The sequence below is a fragment of the Cupressus sempervirens genome, chromosome 1 (assembly GCF_028749045.1).
Source record: "Cupressus sempervirens isolate cs-2001-9-10 chromosome 1, ASM2874904v1, whole genome shotgun sequence".
Taxonomy (NCBI): Eukaryota; Viridiplantae; Streptophyta; class Pinopsida; order Cupressales; family Cupressaceae; genus Cupressus; species Cupressus sempervirens.
In genome coordinates, this window is record NC_143118.1 from 676,879,231 (window position 1) to 676,900,664 (window position 21,434).

The 21,434-nt window shown below is 33.0% G+C and overlaps 1 pseudogene across 1 annotated transcript; it reads left to right on the forward strand.

The window, feature by feature from the left end:
* Positions 1-19,915: 19,915 nt before the first annotated feature.
* LOC149579691 (scopoletin glucosyltransferase-like) lies at positions 19,916-21,434 on the forward strand (annotated as a pseudogene). Its single transcript, XR_016356517.1, has one exon. The product of XR_016356517.1 is annotated as a scopoletin glucosyltransferase-like (transcript).

Below are 21,434 nucleotides of genomic sequence, written 5' to 3' on the forward strand. Positions count from 1 at the left end.
GGAAGTGCCAAAGGAAGAAAATAAGGATAGTCTTCTTCTTTGTACAAATTTAATTACTTAATTATAAATATGTTATATTTTTTTATAATAATTAACATGAAATTTGATATAAAATTTAATGTAACACTTATAAAATATCAAGAGGATTTTTCTTTGGCCTATTCCCTAACCTTGACCCTATCCTTGTTCCTCACTTTGACTTGTTCCATGCTTCAGCCTTGATGTCCCCCTTCCCTTCTTAGTTTACACCCTATCTATGCCTCTCTTAGTGGGGCACTGGGAATTTCCCAAGTTCCCCTCTCCTATCTATGGAAATGATAGAGTCCTTTGAGGTCCCTTTTGTTTCATCCTCCTCTACTCCATTTCTTAAGGAAAGCTCCTCTACATTGGTTCAACCTAGTGGCTACTTCTTTGTACACAAGGTTTTAGGTGCTTTAACAAGTGGGTCTTCTCTTGCCAAATCTAGCAGTTCCTACGCAGTAAAAGGTAGTACTATTTAGGTCATTGATGATATTATAGAAAAGTCTCTAGTTAGCCTAGAACTATTCCTAGTTGGATGGTTCTTGAGCCTTTAAGATGTCTATTGATTAGCCTAGGAAATAGGTAACTTCTTCTTGGTCTCTTAAAGGAAGTGTTAAGATTAACTCCCTACTTAATGGTATGTTTTTCTTCTCCTTTGTAGTTAAGGAGGATTTACTTAATGTTCTTACTAATGGAGATTTGTATCTAGCATCAAAGAAAATAACATCCTAAATATTGCAAATGGAAACCTAAAATGGACCTAGGTGTTGATCTAGGAGCTTCTGTACCAACATGGATCACCTTTGGAGTTATGGAACACTGAGGTCTTTAGAGGAATAGTAAAAAACTTTAGGTTCCTTTTATCAGTGGATAAAGTTACCCAAAAAAAATCCTACTTTTTATTTGCCAAAATGTGTGTTACCATCTATGTGAACAAGATGCTCCCTACATCTGTTAACCTAGACTCAAAGGTGGGGTCTTATGTGAAACTATTGGTTTTCAAAAAAGAAGATCTATTTTGTGTGAAATTTCAGATATTTTGGCCATGTTGATATTTCTTGTCCTCCTTCTCCCAAGATATTTGAGGAGAGACCCAAGGAAGTCGTAGAGTTCTAGGTTTTACCCTTGAAATACCCTTTGGTTTTAGAGGTTCTTCCTAATGATTTGGATCCTACTCTCCTATCAAGTGTGGAAGGGTCTCATGTTTTTCCTCCCCCCCCCCCTTGAGGGCAAGCCTTCTTCTCACACCTACTCAACAAAGAATCCTGGATGATTTAGTTGGAACCCTTTCTTCCTCCTTTCCATCTTTGGAGATGGTTGTTAATAAACCCCTTTTTGATAATAGTGTGGGATAATAGTGTGGGTATTTTTATTGTTCTATCATACCCTAAATATCTTTCTTGGGATGACTATAAACAACAGATTATGGTCCCCTTGAGGTCTAATACCCATAACACTCTTTGGGATGCTAACTTTGTAACAGAGAATGACATTATCAAAGAATGTCAGTAGACCAAGGTTGATAAGAAGAACAAAAGAAAGTCAAAAAAGTGATGTTCAACAAGGTAAAGAAATTTTTCCAGAAAGAAAGGATGCCAGCCCCCTAAATAAGGGATATATAGTGGGAAGTGTGATGACTCATGTTGTCAAAGGTAGTCCTTAAGTGGAGATAAAATTAGTTTTTAGACATGTTTTGTAGTACTATATTTATTTTTTATAATGGTTAGAATAATTTCTTTGAATCTCAAGGGTCTAAACAACCACTTGAAGTAGCATATGTTGAAGTGTGCTCTTTAGGATATCAAAGTAGATATACTTCTCATACAAGAAACTAAAATGAACAAAGATGGTATGGAAAGGGCTATGAAGTTTTTATGGCCTAACACCTCTTGGATTTCTTAAAATTCTTAAGGTGCTTCAGGAGTTCTAGCTATCATCTAGAAGTTGAGTAATTTGTTAGGTACTCTCCTTAACTCCTCCAATAACAATATTATTACTACTTTCCAAGATCTTGCTTTTGGGTGCTCTTGGAATTTAGTTAATATCTATGCTTCAAATAACCAAGGTCAAGGAAAAGTTCTCTAGAATAACCTTGTGAGTCTTACATGAATAATAGAAACTTAAAGTGGATGGTTATTGGTGACTTCAATTCTCCCCTTCATCATTTTGAAAAAGTTGGGGGTGTTGAAGGTTTCCATGAAAGAATGACATAATTAGGGGATTTTTTTCCTAATTTAGGTCTTAATGAAGTAGATTTAAGGGTGGATAATTTCATGTGGAATAATAGAAGACAATTTTTTGGCCTATTCCAAGTTAGGCTTGACAAGACTACCCTCTCTTCAAACTAGAAAAATATAGATGATAATTTTCTGAAAGCCAAACCCAGAATGAGGTCAAATCATAATTCTCTTCTCCTAGACTAGAAATTTGGTAAAAGAGTGGCGGGTCCTTTTAGATTTAAGAATATGGGGCTATCTAATCATAATCTAAGAGATCTGATCCTCTCTTAATGGGATAAGCTAGCTAAGTCATCACCAATGATAAACATAGAGATGAAACTGAGGGAAGTTAGGGATAAAGTTAGAAAGTGGAACAAGGTTTCATTTGGAAACATCTTTAATACTAAAAAGACCTTAGAGAGTAAGTTGGGTGAAGTTTAGGGGATTTTGGAAAGTAATCACTCTGGTCCTATCTTGAGTAAGAAGGAAAGGTCCCTTAGAGACCAATGGATCTCTCTCTCTCTCCATCTAGGAAGAGACTTTTTGGAAATAGAAATCTCAAATCTAATGGCTAAAGGAGGGAGATAAAAAAAAATGAGGTTTTTCTAGAAAACAACCTTGAAGCATAGAAGAAGAAACCATACTAGATCCCTAATTTTCTCTAATGTGGTGGAGGTCAAGGAAGAAGAAGACATCAACTCTAAGGTTCTTAACTTCTTCATTAAGAATGGACCAAATTATTATAGATTTGAAGACCCTAATAACCTTCCAGTGTGCATCCCCCTATTTATGTCAAATGAAGATAGTGTTATGCCAATCTCTTGGGTTAAAAGAGAAGAAGTTAGAGATGTTGCTTCCTATTTCCATCCATTCAATTCCCCAAGTCCTGATGGGGTTCCACCCACCTTTCAAGAGTAATAGGAAATCATCGAGGAAGATATTTTTAAGGTTGCTTTCCACTTCTTTAGAACGAGTGTTATGGAAGAATTAACTAAATAGACTTATATTTCCCTTATTCATAGATCAAGAGACCCTAACTTGATGAATGATTTTTGGCCCATAAGCTTGTCCAACATAGCTTACAATATTATTTCTAAAATCCTAGTAAATAGAATGAAACTAATTTTGGATAAACTAGTCTCTGAAAACCGAAAAGACTTTGTATGAGGTAGAAACATTATGGATGTTGTTATAACTACACATTAATTTATTAATTCTATGAATGCTAATGATAAGACTATGATGGCTCTCAAATTGGACATCTCCAAAGCTTATGCTAGAGTTAAGTGGTCCTTCTTACGCAAGATCCTAAGAAAATTTGGCTTTAAAGGAAAATTGCGTAAAATGATCATGAGTTATGTAAGCTTTTCTAAATATGTTGTCTTGGCTAATGGTAAGCCCATTGGGTTCTTCTCTATGGGGAAGGAGTTGAGGTGAGGTGACCCCCTTTCACATTGTCTTTTTATCCTAGTAGCAAAATTTCTTGGAATGAATCTTATCAAAATTTTCTATGCTAATGCTATCTTGAGTTTTAGTGCTTCTCCTAGGTTTCCTCAATCTACTCATCCACAATTTGTTGATGATATGATGCTATTTGGAGAATCGTTAATATTGGAAGCTATTGCTAAGAAAACCTTTCTCAATAACTATGCTGCTATTTTGGGACAATACATAAATTTCCATAAAAATAAATAATTATTCTTTAATAGTGATAGAGAGTTTCAAAAGATTATATCAAGAATGTTGGGATGTAGTAGTTTTTTATGATTGATACTTATTTTGGTCTCCCTTTATCACCAGTTAAACCTAGCTAGCCCTACTGGAATAACATCATTGAGAAATTTCAAAGAAAATTAACTGATTGGAAGGGTAAACTTCTAAGCCTAGGAGGGAAACTATTGTTTCTTAAATCTTACCTTCAAAGTATTCTAGTTTACTTTATAACCTTCTCCCTTATTCCTACTAAGGTGGCTAACACCATTGAAAGGATCCAAAAAAACTTCCTTTGGTCTAAAACAAAAGATTAAAACAAAAATGTCCTTAGTCAGTTGGAATCAATTTGGTAAATATAAGAAGGAAGGGGGTTTAGCTGTTAGAAATTTCAAAATGATGAATAAAGCCTTAATTTCTAAGCTAGTATGGTATGTTTTGTAGGGCTCAAAATAATTGACGAAGATCATCATAGCTAAATATCTAGCCAATGGTCCTTATGGCTTCCTCCTTGTAGCTAAGTCTATTAATGGAATCTCTACTCTATGAAAGAATTTAATGAAATCAAAAGTGATTTTCAAGACAAGAAGAAATAAAATGATTGTTAATGGGGGAATACTCTTTTCTAGTTTGACTCATTTCAAGAACTTTTTTTTAACCAAGACATAAAGAACTGGCTCGTGACTTTTATTAGCATCAAAGTGGAGAATTGCATTTTTTGGAGAAATAGTAAGACATAATGGTTAGACCTTGAAATTTTATGGCTAATAAAAAGGGAGGCAAGGAGAATAAATAGTATAAGAAGAGAGAAAGCAAGCACTTTAAAATGTAGGCTTCCAAACCCTTCTCTATTTAATGTTATGTAGAAGGGAAAATGGATTTGGAAACATAACAACAATGGTCTCTTCTCCATTAAGCTTGCTTATGTCACACTTGATCCATTGGAAGAAGATACCCATTTCTAGAAAGAGTTACGCATTCCTAACCTCCCCCCTAAGATTAATTGATTTTGGTGGGTTGTTTCTCATGAGAATATCTTGACTTTAGATAACCTCAACAAATGAGGGAACAACTTTGCTAAGAAATGTGTTTTATGTGAGAAGGATGCATAAACTAATAACCACTTATTCCTCCACTGCTTCTTCACAAGAGAACTTTGGAGCCTTCTTTTGCAAGAGACTAGGGTTAACATAGTGATGTTGAGCTCGATCAATCTTCTCATTCCTCAATGGAGGAAAGCCTGTCGGCTCCACTGAGTTCTAAACAACCTTTGGCTTCTTAGTTTTCTCACTATGGATAGGGTTATTTGGAAGGAAATAAATAATAGAATATTTAGAGAAGAAAAAAAGGGAATTCTTCCCATCTTCTGCATAATTGAGAGAATTATCAGGAAAAAGACATCAATAATGTGCACTTCCCAAAAGGTATGTCCTATCTTGGATTGATGGACCAAAGAATCAAACAAAATTGGAATTTCACCCAAAGCTTGATAAAATTGAATTGGAGTCGCATATGGAAAAGAAAGAATTGTAAATGGAAACCTCCAAAGGATGATTGGATTAAGTGTAATGTGGATGAATTCTCTATAGGTAACCTAGGCTTAGTGGGGGAAGGTGGTATCATAAGAAACATCAATGGTCTTCTAATCACGGGTCTTGCTAAAAACATTAAAATTAATTATAATAACTATGTTGAGGGAGTTACTATTTGGTATGGAGTAAAATTATTATAGGACTATGTACATAACTGTTAACATAGAAATGGAAGGGGACTCTAAACTCATCACTAATATTCTTCTAAATAAGGCTAGCTACCCTTGGTGCATTCAGAGTCTCATGAATAACTATAAAAGATGTCTCCTATCCTTTCACAATGTTAGAATATGTCATACCTTAAGAGAAGGAAATAAAGTTGTAGACTATATGGCTAATTGTGGTCTAAATTTCCAAAACTGGAGACAGGTTTCTGATTTTCATTTCCCAAAGGAGTTAAAAGAAATAGTCTTAAATGATCAATGAAATGTTTAAGTCCATGAAGAGGAATGATGGGAAAGAGTACCTTTTCACCATTAATAGTATAGTTAAAATGAACAAAATATCTATTGTCTTGATTTGGTTATGATCCATTACGTGGATGGGGGCTCTGATGAGAAATCCTAATAGATTATTTTGCAAATATTGATTGCTATAAAGTCTATTTTGCTAAATTTAGCAAAGCCACCTTTTACATATTAATCATGAGACCTTTTGGTTATAGAGTTTTTATGTTTAAGACTATGACACATGATATTGTAATATTTTCCAAAGCCAAGAATATCTTGATGAATTATCAAAAGTACATCCCCTATTTATGGAATGGGGATTATGCCTTAAAGAATAATAATGATTCCAATCATTTCAAGGGCTTAGAACTTGCTAGTTTTAAAGTCAATGGTTTCTCGATAATTGTGGAAGCTTAGGTTATGAGTAATATCTTTATTATAAGTGCTAGGAAAGAAAATCATTACAACACATCTCAAATGGATCATTGGATCTCTATTATCTTACACTCAAATTGTCTAGTTTCCTTTGGTGGATTTAGAAGGGAATATGTAATAGAAAAGACATTGTTTACCAGGGAATGGTAAGGTTTAATACTATTGTTCTTAAAGAAGCCTAGGCTTTCGATAAGCATTATATTATGGGGTGGGGTGTCCTCTCAAGTGCGTTGAATCAAGAAGCTATAAAGAACTACAACAAAATAGGGAAATATGGAACTACTTTATGAGGATAGGGATGATAAATTACATTGAGGCAATGAAAGGCTATAATTTGATGCTCTCTACTAAGTTTTCCAACTGCTGGTATAGAGGTGAGGTCACCATTAGCAGTGTTAAGTTTTTTGTAACACCCCAATTGATTGGTGAGTCAATGGGCCTAAATTGTGAAGGAAAGAAGGTTGAGGGGAAGGGGATGGTTGACTACAATAAATTCAAGCATAAGTTTTTTGAAGGCATGGAGCAGTTGGTGAGGATTACATCTGGTAATGAATACGATCATTTATCCCTCCCTAGCCCCTTTTCCATTTTTTCTTTGGGTTATGCATTACTTTAATTTGGAAGGGTGGTTTGCCACTTACCATGGTTACCACTTCACATTGCTCAATATGTTAAAGCCATGGAAAAAAATTAACATTCCTTTCTTTCTATATTTGTCCCTGGTCAATAGTATTAAAATTAGGGAAAATCTACCAATGCTTCAGGCCTTAATTTTTGTGTTGTACCACCATGTGTTTTCCCACATTTTGGGTCTTGGTAAGTGAAAGACTAGTAAAGAGAGCCCCAGGAATCCCCTAGGAACTCTATTGTAATTGAAGAAATCAAGTCAAAAAATGGCCCTATTGTCCCTCTTGCTCCAACGGGGGATACAGGGAATCCTAAGAAGAAGCCCAAAAACCATAAGTGAAAAAATAAAACCCTGGAAGAGTCCTTGTTGTTTGAAACCCCGACTAAATACAAAAATGTGTCTACCAAAATAAACCCAGTGGGAATCCCTAAGAAAAGAGAAATCCATAAGAAGATTATTGAAGTGGATAAACAAGACTTGCAAGAGTCTGATGGGAAGGAAGGAGACAAGATAGGGAGGGCTCAAGGATACTCTTTTGAGTCTAGCTCTAGGGAAATAAGATCAAAGAGGTTGGGCCTTTAAAAAGGGAAGAATTACAAGGAAGTTAGTAGAGATGACAACCATGATAGAAATGATGAGGATAACTATGAACCTGAGGTTGAAGAAACATTGGAAAAAGTGGAGAATAGCTCCACCGAGGCAGAATTTGAAGCAGAGGAAAATGGTGAAGAGTCAGAGGAGGTTGAGCAAGTAAACCAGGAAGCCCATATTGAGGTTTTTATTGGGCCTAATGTTGATGCCCCAAATGCTGACAACCCTATTGAGGAACAAAATAAAGCCCCGACAAACATAGTTACTACTAAGAAAAGTAAGGATGACAAGATTAAAAAGGATCTAGAAGATCGGATCAAGGTCCTCAATGAAAAAGTGTTACCTCTAAACAAAAAATTTGATAATGCCATTACTATTATTGAGCTTGGTGTGGCTATCTCGACTATATGTAGGGTCTAGAGCCAAATTATGAGGAAGGCCATCTTTAGAACCATTATGGGCTATAGAAAACTCAAGAAATTTGGTATGTAGAAGGACAATGTTTGTGTGGAAAGGAAGAGCATGAAGGATGTTCAGAACAAGACTAAGGATCTTGGGTACCTAGTCGAGGATTGGGATAAAATCAAACACACCTAGCTTCTCTAGGCCTTGGATTTCATTTTTTGTTTATTTTAGTGATGAATACTTTTATTTACTTTCTTTTTTATGGGTAAATGTGCTCCTGCTTTTAATTTCAAGACACACCTTCAAAACTATTATGCTAACTCTAGTTTATGTTAATCATCATTACTCTAAAACTTTGTTATCATTTTTTATTATCAACATTGTTTTGACTAATAAGTTAGACTCTCATACTAGTAGTTCTTCTCCTAGTTTTTTATAAAGTTTGGTATTGTGGAGGTTATCTAACAATTTGTGTTAAAGACGGTCTTTTTTGTTGCTTGGTTGTAATGGCCAAAAGCAGAAAATTTATGATACTTTGTTTTTGTTTCTAAGGTTCAGGACCCAATTCTTGACTCCTTTAATAAAAAACATGACATTTGATATAAAAATGAGAAAATGAAAAATATTGCCTCACATATTACATCACACCAAAAAAAAATTGCATTTCTCTCACCTCACACAATCATTATTCTAATGGAAAATTTGTATACACATGAATAAGATTTCTTACGGCCAATAAATTACTCTTATGTCCAAACTAAAAATTAATTTTTTATTAGACAAAAAAATATTTATTAAAATGATTAATTTATAATTAAAATTTACTTTGAAATTAATGTAATCCTAGTGGATAGGGGCAAAGAGTAGGAGGTAAAATAAGATAGAAAGAGAAGAGGTGAAAACATTGAGAGAGAGAGAGAGAGAGAGAGAGAGAGAGAGAGAGAGAGAGAGAGAGAGAGAGAGAGAGAGAGATCATGGGGTTAGATATATATGTATTAATGTGTGTGTGTGTGTGTGTGTGTATTATAGTTTCATATGATACCAAAACCAACCTATACAAGTATTGTAACTTTACCATCATACTCATAACTTACCTAATTATTAAAACTATACTCTTCTGATTATAGATGGATCACCCTTTAGATAAAATTATTTTATATGCTCAATGTGTATGCATAGATTTTTCTCAAACTCTTTCTTTTACAAGGATTACTTTAATTATCTTATTATGAGTGATTGTGGTCAAATTCATCAAAGTGTTATTTTGAGAAATTGCATGCTAGAACAACTTTGGATTACTTACATAAGCCTTCAATGCCTCAAACATGATACATGAGAGAATAATATTAGTCATCTAGAAAATAAGATAATCACAAGGATTATATGGTGTCACACTTTAGTCTGTACTTCCATCTTCCATCTCACGCAGTTGCCAACTCTCTTAACCCTAAATAGTTGACCTAGAAAAGAAATTAGGTATCATTTTTTCTTTTCAATATATTAGGTATATCTTAGTCAACACTTAGAAAGACATATTTACTTTAGAATTTTATAAGAGAAAGGGTCTAATCTCACAACTATTACTCTAAGTTCTCCTCTTATACATTATATTTTGTTACACTTTTCTTGTTGTTCTTGTATCTTGACAGTGGTAGCTATTGCCTTGTATCTTTCCTTGGTAGTGCCTAAAGCAACTAGGTCATAAGGTTAAGAGAATCAACCTAGTGATTAGATCTATTCAATTTTCACCATTACCTGCATATATTGGGAAATGTCTATGAAGCCAACTAAGAAGAAATCACTACCAAGATTGACATTTCAATTTTTTTTAAAGCTCTTCTTTATAAGTTTCTTTTTAGTTGGATTCATAGCCAAGGGTCCTAAATGTTCATCAGCAATACTAGACTATACATGTTTACAACATCCATAGAAAGCTTTATATTAAAAATGAAAGTTTTATAAATGTGATTTTTTTAAATATTTAGATGTTTTCATATGCAAGTTGTATTATATTTTTTCTCCTTTCTCACACTCTCATTCCTTGATGATGGATCATAGAGTTTGATCAAAAACATTGGACATAAAAATATTCGTAGTCAAAATCACCAAAAAAATTTGAACATCGTGAAATGTGAAAACTTTTTTTTTTTTTCAAAGTAAATTTGTTATAAACATAATCTTAATATATTGTGGAGATTTTTAGTATTCGTCACATGACTTGTTGGCCATGTATACACTTGACAATATATTTTATGTTTTTTGGGTTCCTTTAAGAACACATGTAAATTTTTTTCATGTTTGTTTAATTTAAGCAAAGCATCTTACTCTCTATAAAAAAAACTAAAATTATTTTCAAAAGAAAGGATAAGTTACACACACACACACACACACACACACACACACAAAGTTGAAACCATAAGAATATAAATAAAAGTTAAATTTGATTGAGGTGTGAAAAATTTATTGTAAAAAAGATTACCTATATTTGATAAAATAGTAATGTGCAATTTTCTTAGGACACATCCTAAAATCATTCAAATCATTATAGGGAAATATTTGAAACTATATAATGATGTTCTTTATTTATGTTTCTTTACCTTAAGTAAGAGCTTCTTATCCTTTGTAAATATTTTCACGAAAAAAGGATCAAATATTATTTCTTTAGATAAAGAAGACAACTTTGAGATAAATCTCATATTGTATGAAATAATGATCGAGTATGATAAAATTGTAATGTGCAATTTTCTTAGGACATGTCCCAAAATCATTCAAATCATTGTAAGAGAATATTTGAAACTATATAATGATGTTCTTCATTTATGTTTCTTTACCTTAAGTAAGGGCATCTTATACTTTGTAAATATTTTCATGAAAAAGGATCAAATATTATTTCTTTAGATAAAGAAGACAACTTTGAGATAAATTTCATATTGTATGAAATAATGATCGAGTATGATAAAATTGTAAGGAGATTAGCAAATTTTTTTTGAGATGTAGAAAATTTATTACTAAAAAGATTATCTATCCTCGGTTTAGTTGTATATACTACTTTATGGAACCACCATATAACCATTAAGGAAATATTGTGTCTGTTAGCCCATTGTTTGGAATACCACCAATGATTTCCAAGTGAGCTACTTATCTCTATATAAATAGATATTTGGTGAGTGGTGTAGTTATGAAAAAGACACACTCAATAATCAAGAGGTTAATTATTTTAATAGACTCAAAAATTTGGAGCTTGTGCTAGATTTTTAAAATGTTTTAAAAATTTCAATATAGAAATATTTTTTTAAAGTGCCTCCTAATTAAAAAATGAAAATCTTTATATTATTATTATTGTTTTTTTTGTTTTCATTTCAATTTTAGTGTAATGCCCCGCCAAGGGATCCAAAGAATTTCACTAAGTTTGCCAAACAATTTTTTTTTTTTAAACATGAAAGTAAAACCATTCATAACTTATACATAGTAACGAAAGCAATAGCAACAAATCAAATAACATAACAGATTACATTCTTTAAGAATCCCTTAACATTGTACCACATCTAAATTAACTATTCATCTAACATCACATTCCTATGAAATAACAATGATACATCCAACATTCTTAAACCATATACAAGTGTCCTTTAGTAATCCCATTTTAGATTGCTCAATCATCCACTGTACATGTTACAAGGTATGAAAAGCTTAAAAGAATAAACATCCATGTAAATAAAGTACATCATCATCCAATATTAATCCATGATGCAATTAAAGTAAATGAAACCACATATCATACATGATACATCATCATCATAAATATATAAATATTCATCATAAAAGATAACCATGCATCACAAACATAAATAACTAAGTGCACAGTTCCTCCCAACCGTTAATAGCATCATTAGACCATTGTGGATCCTAGCCATCCCTCCGTGCGTAACATTCCAAATTACCGAAGAGATCATCGGTATTAACATAGTAGGAATGTCACTCCTAACATATACTACATCATATGTAGAAAGTAATCTAACATGCAAATATAAGCATAAGATAACATCATCTAACATATGCAAATCATCAATATTAGAAACATACCAATACATCCATCATAAGGTATATCATCAATCATAATGTTCCAAGAACATAATGAAGATAAATACCAACCAAGAATGCTCCAGCCACGGTGTCTTGGACGGATCTCAAATGATAAGAGTGGAAAAACACTACCACCCGACCATGTGGAACCTAAATAGTCCACTCCCACCGTGCTGAGGAGATAATCTCAAGTCCCAAATGGGCTATCAAAATCACATAGCTTAAATCTCTTTAAGTCCAGGAATTCTAAAAGTATACTAACTCAAAGGTTCCATCACAAAACTAACATCTAATTCTCAGAGGCACACAAAGACATGTAGGAAACCTACTCTACAAGCAAGAAAGTGTCATCGCATTTATCACGTACAAGTTACCCTGATAGTTAGCTAAACTCCACAGGTCTATACTAATCTCATGCGGCCACTAGTATCCTCTCATACTGATAAGGCATACTATGGAATGCAAGGTCGTAACCATGCGTTCTCTCTACTCCCATCCTGGTCTGTACAAGCACTCGAGGCATGGGCAAGAACATCAAAACAATTATCTTTTTAGGTTCATTTAATCCCCATTTAGTGTGTAAACGTTATCACTTATTAACCAAAGTTACAATGAGTTACCCTGGCAGCCACTTAGAGCCCTGGCCCCCATTGCAAGCCACTTCCCGACACTATAAGTAGATAAACTACCCTAAGCTCATGGAATCAGAAAATCACCCCAGTCCTATACAAGCGACTGGAAAGAAATACCAAAAGATAATCCATAAAAAGAATCATCAAATAACCATGATAAAAGCATCAAATATCCATAATAAGAATCATCAAATCTCCATGAGAATCTGGAAAGCATCCATAGAAAATCATGACCAAAACAGTTCTCTATTGGCAACTAAAGGCGTCACTGATAATCATAAGTATCCATTGGTTCTCAATAACCAAAATATATCTCAAAATAAATCACAGTATCCATTGGTTCTCAACAAGCAACCAAGAATATCTCAAAATAATACTGATCGAAGACTCCAAAATGGTTGAGTCAAAACATGTCACAACATGACATCATCAAGAAATAAATCAACATTTCAGTCCCATCATGGCGACTAGAAAATAAACCAAGGATAACTAATTGATGACTCAAAAATGATTAGCTCAAGTGTCTCATACACATACATCTTAGCTTCACACATGAAGATTGATAAACAATAACAATCAGTAAATACAAACCTTTCATAGAGCATACGATCACATTACCATGGTTGGGTTTTTATAAGATCGAGACCAAATAAGATCAACATGCCATCACATTTCATAGCCCCCGAGCCTCTGGTAACAACCTAGGACTGGTCAACACTAGTCAACCCAAAAAAATCCAAAACAAGAAGCATAGAGAATACACAATGCAGACACATGTTTTGGTTTTGCTATATTACATAGTTGCATCAAGTGTAGGGGTTTCAGTTTCCATTTCAAGTATACTTCAAATGTGTAGGATTTATCATTTGACCTACAAGTCAACCCGTTTGCTTCCCCGATAGCATTATCCTTCCATTATTTAAAATAATATTCTAAGAAAAGCTTAAGGATAAATACTTTACTCATTAATCTAATCATCATTGATCCTTAATTAACTTGTTCTCTTTATTTAACTATGATCCATATTCTAATTGATTAACTCTTCAACTTTTCAAGGATCATTATTCGCTACATTATAAGAGAGCCAATTATCAATCTTCGAATAAGAAGATTATAACTTTATTAAAATGATCAATTAAATCAATCAATTAACATAGGTACACAATCCATGACCTTTTTACATTCTACTAGTTCTCAACTAGATATTTTTAAGTCTTCACCATTAAAAATATCTAAGATCATTATGAGGGTACGACTTGTCAACTTCGATGTAAATAATTTACAACTTTACTAGAAGAGTTGATATATTAATTAAAAACTCTATACATAACTTAATTATTAATTAAATCTAATTAACTCTAATTAATTAATTTAATTAATAATTACATAACCATATCAATGACCCAATGAATAACTAGCCATAATGTGTAAGTTAAAGGTCAACCATAATCCGATACACAAATATTCATATTCATAGTTCAATAATAATAACTTGTTAATATTTAATAACAAGCTATATTGGAAATCTTATTAATAAAACTATAATGACCACATTCGTCTTTCTTGAATGAATACTAATATTCCCTTAACAAATTTGTATTATCGATAATCATTTCAAATAAGACTCTATCCCACAACTTAATTATTAATATCATAGTTATAATATCAATTCAATGAATATCCATTAAAAAATCAACTATACTCCAAATCCAAAAATTAATATCTTTTACAAAACTTCAATCATTAAATAATCTCTACTAGATTAACTCTAATCAGATTATTTGGTAACTATTTAAACCATTTATATTATTATTTATTAATAGTTTGTTAGACCCAACAAACATTAATAAATAATACACTTATCAAAACTATTATTAATCGATCTAGAGAACCTTCCATAAACTTCCTTAGTTAATATTTAACTAACTCTTAACACCATTAAGGTATATCAATAATTTATTTAATAATACATAATGTATTCAAATCGTAGCAATGTTGTTGTAATGCAACAATGACTCCTTGTCAATTAGATCTTATATCCCATATCATTACATTCTCTTAATTTAAATAATCATCATTGAACATCTTTACATAATATATATTACCGTCTCTTAATTATTTAATATATATTAAATAATATTTAATATACATTAAATAATTAATATTAAAAGTCAACCATTAGACTCAATTTTCTAATTGTTCTAATAATATTTTGTTTGTATAAACGGTGTTTGAAAAAGACCCCTATCAATTCCAATAATCAAATAGCAATTCTAATGAACTCAATATTATCAAAACAATGATTGCATAATTCAAAACTTTGATTTATAATTTCAAAAGCCCCAAAAATAATTGATGACTTGAATATTTAACTCATTCTAATAGAATTCTCACTATATCACTTATTTGAAATTTAATTGCCTAATAATTAATTACACTTTTTCTACTATTAACTAATCTTAATTAAATTTAATTTAATTGGATTAGTTAATAAATCATATAAAACTAATGTATAGTAATAAGATTCTATTCAAACCTGCTACAGTGGCTGAACAGAAAGCTCATGCGATAGGAAGTCTAGTGGCAATAGGAAGATAACATACAAAACTATAAATCCAAAATTACATCATGACAGGAAGTCTAGTGGAAACGGGAGGATAGCATACAGAACTATAAATTTAGAATCGCATCGCGACAGGAAGTCTAGTGGCAACAGGACGATAGCATAAAGAACTATAAATCCAGAATTGCATCGCCACAGGAAGTCTAGCGGCGACAAGAAAATAGCATATAGAACTATAAATTCAGAATCGCATTGCGACAGGAAGTCTAGCGGCGACAGGAAAATAGCATATAGAACTATAAATCCAAAATCGCATCGCGACAGGAAGTCTAGCGGCGACAGGAAAATAGCATACAGAACTATAAATCCAAAATCGCATCGCGACAAGAAGTCTAGCAGTGACAGGAAAATAGCATGTAAAATTATAAACATTCACATATATATGTATATATATACATTTATGAAAATTAATATTTTCAAAGAGAACATATATTTACTTTTACACCAGAAGGGCTTTCATTTCAATGAATTAAGGATGATAATTGTTCTCTAATTTTATCCATTAATTTCTCTAATAGGTTTGACTGTAGATTTAGAAACCCTTTTCAAATCTATTTATTAATTTGATCCTAACTCGAACCCAAACTTGATTTAGATCTAATTCTTTCTCATTAGGAACTAAGGTTTTCTATTGTTTTCTTTGCAACCAAATAGATACATATCTAGATTCCAATTTCAAGATTAAGGATTCATTCATGGAGTGTATTCAGACACATATAACAGACATGATGAAGATAGGAAGAGAGATAGTGCAAAGAGAATATGTGAATATCACGAGTGCACCTAGACACTGATGCTAATTTGCCATGCCTCAGAAGTCCATAGAAAACCCCTTCCTTCTCCATCATTCGCAATTCCTCCAAGATCCAAGCCAACCGAAAATCTCCAAGTGACTAGAAGTGCTAGAAGAAGCATAGAAGCATATAGAAATATATGAGCATGTAGAAGCATATGAGCATGTAGAAACATATGAGCATGGAGAATCATATGAGCATGTAGAAATGTATGAGCATGTAGAAATATATAAGCCTGTAGAAGCATATGAGCTTCTCAAATGCATATAAGCTTTGAAGCTTCCATTTTTAGCTTGTAGCTTGTAGCTTGTCCAAACACACTAGGAGAGCCTCTATTTAAAGGCCTCTAAGATGCATCTAGAGTGTCTCTAGAAACAACTTAGAAGATAAGCATGACAACCAAGCATGAGTCTTCTCCAACCTTCTAGATGAGTCACAAGGTTGTAGACACCATGTGCTCAAATAAAATGCTAACTCCTAAGTGTAGACAACTTATGCATTCTTAGAGTGCAAACCCCTGTGTTGTCTACACGAAAACTCCCAAGGATTTGCCAACTCCTATGTGAGAAAATATTAAAATAATGCACAATAATTAATATAATATTTACTTTACTCTTTCCAATTTAATTTATTTATTTATTAAATCTCATGCACTAACTATAATAACTCCACTTTCAATCTTAATATATTTATATTTTAGTCACATGAAATCTAGAATCTTTTAATAATTTTAATATATTTTCCCCTTTTAAATTTCATTTTCAAAACTTAATTGTTAAAATATTTATTAGCTTTAATAATAATAATATTTAGTCATTTATTTAAAAATGAACTCCAAATATATTATTATTAAAATAAATATTGTCACATTCCAAATTTAAAGTTATAACTTTTATCTTTAAATTTAATTATTTTATTTAATTAATTTCTCAATTAATTAAATTAAATAAATATTAAAATACCATATTAATTTTCCATTAAATTAAACCATTAATTAAATCTTTTAATTAAGCTTAATTAATAGAAAATACATCAAAGACTCACAAGGTAAAATACGAAAATCCATCATAGACAAAATACATACAAAACAAACCAAGGGTTTATATCACGAATTACGTTATTCAACATATTCGAAGGGTACTCAACTTAGATACTTGTCCTAATTTTCAATTAGAATAAATGGCTTAAAAGGTTGGGATTTGGACTTGAGAATTTATCTCCCCTCTCTTATCATTGAGATGATGTGATAGGGTACGCTCATCCTGGAAATTCAGGGAAGTCGATACCCAGTACCTGCAACCTGCATAAAAAACCATGCATATAATTGCACAATATATACTAAACTCAACAGGCAATGGCAGGAAGTGGTGTATCGTGTAGATCTCGACTAGCAAGTGACTACAACTCCCTTCCTTAACCACATCAGAAACGCCATACATAAGAGCAAACACGCACACCATACACATGTGAGTATGGGGTAAGTATCCATAAAAAAACACATGTGATAGTAAACTATCTTACTGATCATCATTAATAACTGCAAACACTGAAAATAGTCATCATGCATACATGAAATGTAAAGTCTAAGTAATCTCATCATATAATAAACTGAATCCATAGCACAATAACTGATAGTCTCAAAACAATGCTACTAACCATCAACATAACACTAGCCCTAAAAGAGTTTGACAATGTTAGCAAAAATGCGAACTAGGGGTAGGCACTACATTTAGATAGGTGTATTATTCTCATTCATCATCAATTATATATATTTCTATTATATAATTACTATAGAGTATCAAGTTAGTGCATAAAACTACCCTCATTCATTGCTAATTATTATATAATTACTGTAGACAAGGATGGGTGACCTCCTAGGAAGTCTTGATGCTTTACCTCTGTGAGCATCACCTAGATTCAATGAGTGCTAAGTGTTCCATTTATTCTCATGAGTTATCGATTAATTTTGAATCACTACTCATGAAATACAAGTCAATGAGTTTGACTCAGAAACTACACAGTTAAATCTTGATAGAAATATTGCAAAATGTCTATGTAGCCAACAAAAAATAAAGTAATACCAAGGAGACACTGCAATTTTTTTTTAAAGATCCCCTTTATGAGTTAATTTTTTGTTGGTTGTATAGCCAAGGATCATTAATTTCCATCAACAATAGAAAACTATAAAGTTTTATAGCATCCATAGAAAGATTTATATTAAAAATGAGAGAGTTTCATAAATCTAATTTTTTTTAATATCTAGAGTTTCGCATATGTAGATTGTATTACATTATTTCTCCTTTCTCATGCACTCATTCATTGATGATGGATCAAAGAGTTTGATCCAAAACATTGGGCATTAAAACATTCATAGCCAAAATTCAAAAAAAAAACTTGAATATTGTGGAATGTGAAAACTTTATTTTTTAAATTTAATTCATGTGATGAACATAATTTTAATATTTAGGCAAGATCCTACAACACAACGGTAAATTGTGAGCTTCTCATTAGGGAGGTTCTTGGGTTCAAGTCTACTCAAATTAAGTACACAATAATAATCAATCTCAACAAATAATAATAATAATTATAATCATTATAATAATAATAATTATTATTATTACTACTACTCTAGACTTCAACCCGTTACCTATAAAAAAAAAATTGTTTTGTGGAGATTGTTATTATTTGTTACATGACTTGGTGATCATGTGTACACTTGGTCAATATATGTTATGTTTTTTGGGTACCTTTTAGAACATATGTGTTTTTTGTCCTGTTCATTTAATTTAAGCAAAGCATCTAATTGTCTATAAAAAATAGAATTATTTTTAAAAGAAATGGGATCATATAATTTAGAAGGTACAAATAACACAAGTTTGGTATAATTAGATATATATAAACTAGATCTGTTAAAAGTTAAAATTGTAAGAATATAATTCAAGTTAAATTTGACTGACAGTTAACAAATTTATCGTTAAAAAGATTATCTATGTTTGATAGAATTGTAATGTGCAATTTTCTTAGGAAATGTCCTAAAATTACTTAAACCATTATAGGAGAATATTTGAAAATATATAATGATTCTCTTCATTTATGTTCATTCATTTTAAGTAAGGGCATCTTATGCTTTGTTATTTTCATGAAATAGGACCAAGATTATTTCTTATGATAAAGAAGACAAGTTTGAGATAAATATCCTATTGTATTGAATAATGATCGACTATGTTAAAATTGTAAGGAGATTAGTAAATTTGTTTTGATATGTGATAAATTTATTACTAAGAAGATTATCTATCTTTGGTATAGTTGTATATGCTACTTTATGAAACCACCATAGAAAGATTATGTCTGTTAGTCCATAGTTTTGAATACCACTAATGGTTTCCAAGTGAGCTACTTGTCTATAAAAACAAATAATTGGTTAGTGGTGTAGTTATGAAAAAGACACATTCAAGAATCAAGAGGTGAATTATTTTAATAGACTTAAAAATTTGGAGCATGTGCCAGATTTTTAAAATGTTTTGAATATATTTTGTTAGAATGCATCTTATTTAAAAAACTGAAAACCTTTCTATTATTAATATTTTTTTCATTTCAATTTTACATAGGTGTTATCGTCATTCATCATCACTTATAACTGTTATTATATATTTCTATTATGTAATTAGTATAGACTATCAAGTTAGTGCACATACCCAGCCTCATTCGCTGTACTTCTATCAAGATTTGAAAGATGGATATGCAGCGAAAGCCCCATGTCGTTCTGGTGCCATACCCTGCGATGGGCCACTGCATCCCTTCCCTAGACCTGGTAAAATTGCTGGCTTCCCATTCCCTCACCGTTACCTTCGTCACCACACGGACTATTGCACATCGTCTCAAAGGTCCCGTGATCGAAGCCCGCAAAGCAGCTGATCTGGATATTCACCTTGTCGGCCTCTTTCCCGCAAAAGCAATTGAAGGCCTGCCCGAGGAGCGAGAAAGCATGGATCTTTTGCCTTCCGTATCCTCGTTACATATAGTTTCTTTAATAGAAAGCCTTGAGCAGCCCTTCGACGACTGGTTCCAACAGCAGGGGAGTCGTCGACCAGTTTGTATTATCAGCGACATGTTCATCGACTGGACTGTCCGATCCTCTGAAAGGCATAAAATTCCAAGAGTCGTTTTTTACACTTTGGGGGCCTTCGGGACCTCGATTTTTCACTCCGTTTGCCGCTCCATTTCGAGCAATACATTGCGCAAAGAGGGCGATTGTGTTGTAGTCGACAACATTCTGCCGTCTCCATTGACATTTACGAAAGATGAGATTCCTGCCAGATATTTCGACCCTGATTTGGCCGATCCGATGCTGCAATTTGTTATAGGGAAGATGCAGTCGATTACGAATTGTTGGGGAGTGCTTGTCAACACGTTCGACGGTCTGGAGCCCCTTTATTTACAGCATCTGAAGCGTCTCATAAGCGGCAAGCCACTTTGGTCTGTCGGCCCTGTTTTACCGTCGGAGGGTCCTACTGCTCATACAAGAGGGAAAATGGCGGACGTTAGCGAGGAGAAGGTGCTGCAATGGTTGGACTCTCAAAGACCCAGCTCGGTAATCTATGTCTCTTTCGGGAGCCAGGCGTTTCTTTCACAAGAGCAAACAAAGGCTCTGGCGAGGGGCCTTGAGGCCAGCGACCAGGCTTTCATTTGGTCCATCAAAATATCCCCTGAAACTGCATCTAAAGCTTTAAACACGGAGGATACTCATGCTGCTTATCTTCCGGAAGGTTTTATGAAGAGAAGTAAGGGATTGATCATATGGGGCTGGGCTCCTCAGCTTCTTATTTTGTCGCATCCCTCTGTGGGTGCATTCATGAGCCACTGCGGTTGGAATTCCACACTAGAAAGCGTCATGATGGGCATCCCGCTGGTCACATGGCCGCTGTTCTCAGATCAGCATTTTAACTCAAAGCTTGTGAGTGAAGAACTTGGAATTGGTGTACAGTTTTGCCAGCACATGGACGAGGTTCCGAATGAAGAAAAGGTTGAAATGTGTGTAAGACTTGTCATGGGAAGTGAAGAAGGGAATGGGATGAGGAAACGAGCGGAGGAACTGCGGGAGTTGGCCAAACATTCTGTGGGAGGAGGAGGATCTTCCGCGTCAAATCTGCAAGCTTTTGCCTCTCAGATTCATCAGCTTGTCAACTCCAATCCTCAGAATACAAAATGAAAATGGAGATTTTGTGGTCGGCTTATCCGTGTGTTCCAATTGA